Genomic DNA, 3,347 nt, shown 5'->3' with positions numbered 1-3,347 from the left:
CATAGTTTCACAATATTTGTAGCATTGGGCAAACAATAAGGAAACAAAAAAGTTTTGTTCTGAAATTGTTTCCAACAAATTTAAATATCCTGCTTGTATGTATATTTTTTCAATATACAGTCAGACGAGTTTTGCAACTAACCTTCCCTGAAATCTATAATTACATCCATGTCAGTACCCGCCCATCATTAATCGGACGTATAAATTACTATTATATGAACCAATCACAGTGTATAATTTCCCCCTACAATTAGAGCATAGTATATTCCGCCAAAAACAAACCCATCAACCTCTACAGCCGTCTATACAGAGTGATCCATTTAACGTAAGACACTCATTTTTTCAGAAAGTAATAACAAATTTATAGTTTTTCTTATTGAAAGTACTTATGTTTTCGTTAGTGAACCAAATATATTATGAAATTACAAAATATTAACATTTTTTAGTATTTTCCAAAACGCTATCAACTTTTGCGACTTAAATAGGAGCAACAATATTTAATTAAATTCCGAAACTAAAAATAATCTGCTCAAAATGTTTACTAGTCGACAACGGGTTTTGAATAACTATTTTTGAAGTTATTTAAGTTTAAAAATTGGACGGGAAGGTCAGTGCGATTGAGTGATGAGTACATATAAGAATAATACTACATTTCACCGGTAAGATCCTAAACCTTTGTACTTTAACAACTTTATACTGTACAGATTATTATAATCTTAAACTATTTAGAAACCAGTCAAAATGTTTTAAGGAAAGTATTCTTAAACAAAAAATAATTAAATATATCCTATCCCTCGTCACACCACTCATCCACCTAAGTATACTCATCTCCGCTACCATACAGCATGGCCCGCCTGACTACAGTTTTGTAAAACTTACCAACTTCCGTCTTGTAAAAAATTTGAATATTTTCTAATATTATAAAATAACATAATTTAAAATGTTTTCATAAAGAAACAAAATTGTAATTATGTTTAAAGAAAATGAGTGTCTTGCGTTAAATGGACCACTCTGTATTATACATTTTTATTTTAGTAATGTTAAATGAACACGATTAAAACTATATGTAAACCTCGTCTATACTAGTTTAATAGTTTTGAATATTAATATTAATAAATATAGATGTTATCTATTCAATTTAAAAATGAAACGTATTTAATTAATTCAGATCCCAATATAATATAATATTAATTAAAACTAAATTGTTAAAACATAAGTAACGCAGTATGTATACTCTCATGTTCATATTTCCATTTTAAGCTAATTAAAACCAAAACAAAAGAACCCAGTTCTCTGGGGAAGCTTGGTATACTTGGTGTCTCAAACCTAACCATGTCCACAACACGATTTCAACTTGAGAGGTAAAATGGGAATAAACTAAAAATAATACGAACACAATAGCTTTTGAACAATTTGTATTATGTTACCTGTTTATACAATATATCCACTTATTGTGTTTTTGTGGATAAACATTTATTAACTTGTCGATATGGAGAGTGTTCCAAAACATGTTTTGATTTCGAATTTTAAACATTTCTATTGTAATTCAAAATTTAAAAAAATGATATTACTTAAAACAAAATATAAATCCGCGTATTAAAAATAAAACGCATTTCTACGGCACTAAAACTAAGCTGCATTTATATTAATTACCAACATCTAGTTCTATCGTGGTGGGTTGCACTTTATTATTTCTATAAATCTATATGATCTAGCATTAGAATTTAAAGAAAAAGAATTAGGTATTTAACAGATGGAGGGAATTTCATTTCTAATTTTATATATCTGTAACCACTGTGAATAAGTGTGTAAGTCAATTTCAGTGATTTTACAAGGAAGCAATTTTAAACTTAAAAGAAACCACTTGAGTACCTCTAAAGTATTTATCAATACAAGAGGATCATAAAAAAAAATTAATGTTTTAAATGAAATTCTGATTATCCTGATTTATGGCAGCTGGTCAAAGTTTAAAATCGCTCCACTGTGAAATCACTGAAATCTACTTACACATTTACTCACTGTCGTTACAGATAAATTGTATTCTATGAGTTTTTAAAAGTGTTATTAGTTATTTATTTTGCAATTTTATCAGGTTTATAGATCGTATGCTCACCATTAAACTAAATTAAATATAACCATCATGACTTCAAGGGTCATTTTAATTTACATCGTTTACACAGTTATACCAATGCCCAAAAATAAGTAATTTTTTTAGAATCGGATAGTTAAATATAAAAAAAATAAGTTTTAACTATAGTACATATTATTTTTTTTATTGAGTTATTCTCACAGGAACTTTTCTGGAACAAATAGATTTTATTTGTTCCGCATTTGTTTTAGTCAAGGAGCAATGTGTAATTTTTGGCCGGTTTACTTTAATAGGAATCAAAATGTATTATTACGTATATATAAATAAATTATGTTATGAAATAAATATTATATTCAAGGAAATTTTTATTTTACTAAGTGTAAATACATTTTAATGGAAACTTAATAGATTGAAGTTGATTACATATAAATAGTGTTAATACTTGATTGTAAACAATTCATTCATAATATTATATTTTTAAACATAAATAATTCGTGTAACACATAACAGATAATTATTACTCTTAACAATAATATGTGAGGTATTTATAAAATAGTCATAATTACCTACAATATGTACTATTTTAGTATAAAAATCCTTTTTTAAAATTGAGTAAGATGAATTACAGACCGGTGCTGGTCTGTAGCCCTGTACGCTGTATAGTATCCTGTAGTTAAAAAACATGAAATTATAACACAAACAATTATTAATTATAGATATTACTCACAACTGACGTATCTCCTATAGTGATACCTGAAATTAGAAGAACTGTCTTATTTTTAAATATGTTTAATAATAAATTATTAAATTTGATAAAAGTACAATAATTTTAGTTTTTAAAATATACTTAATTATATTAGAATTATTATTTTATAACATTTTAATATTATAAATAAAAAAAAACATAATTTTAAATAATTTATGTTACCTTTACCGCACATGCAGTCTGAAAAATAAACATTTATGTAAAAGCAATATAGGTTTACATTTCTTACTCAATGATTACCTTAAAAAAAAATCTCGTAAAATTAATAAAAAAACCTAATTTATACTTAAATCAATAGATAATTTAAGCTCGTTAAAACTACGCCGGCTAAGACTAAATCTGGAATGATTTTATTGTCTATTTCATTAAAAACGGTTTAGTAGTTTTAGCGGAAAATGATTAAATTTGATAAAAGTAAAATAAGTTTAGTGTACTCACTCAATATTGCTGAAATTAATACAAATGGTTTTTTTTTTAAATATTTTTATTAAT

The 3,347-nt window shown here is 25.7% G+C and overlaps 1 long non-coding RNA gene across 1 annotated transcript; it reads right to left on the bottom strand.

Annotated features, from left to right (window-relative positions):
* Window positions 1–2,619: 2,619 nt before the first annotated feature.
* Window positions 2,620–3,035, bottom strand: LOC126844951 (uncharacterized). Its single transcript, XR_007686661.1, has 3 exons — window positions 3,018–3,035; window positions 2,817–2,842; window positions 2,620–2,756 (listed from the first exon to the last, which is right to left on the bottom strand). It is a non-coding gene; the product is annotated as an uncharacterized LOC126844951 (long non-coding RNA).
* Between the last annotated feature and the right edge of the window lie 312 nt (window positions 3,036–3,347).

The sequence above is a fragment of the Adelges cooleyi genome, unplaced genomic scaffold (assembly GCF_023614345.1).
Source record: "Adelges cooleyi isolate 19-005CV unplaced genomic scaffold, UGA_ACOO_1.1 ACOO_flye_CR_arks_rails_tigmint_CR_PRNA_651, whole genome shotgun sequence".
Classification (NCBI taxonomy): domain Eukaryota; kingdom Metazoa; phylum Arthropoda; class Insecta; order Hemiptera; family Adelgidae; genus Adelges; species Adelges cooleyi.
This window is presented reverse-complemented; position numbering and strand designations above follow the sequence as displayed.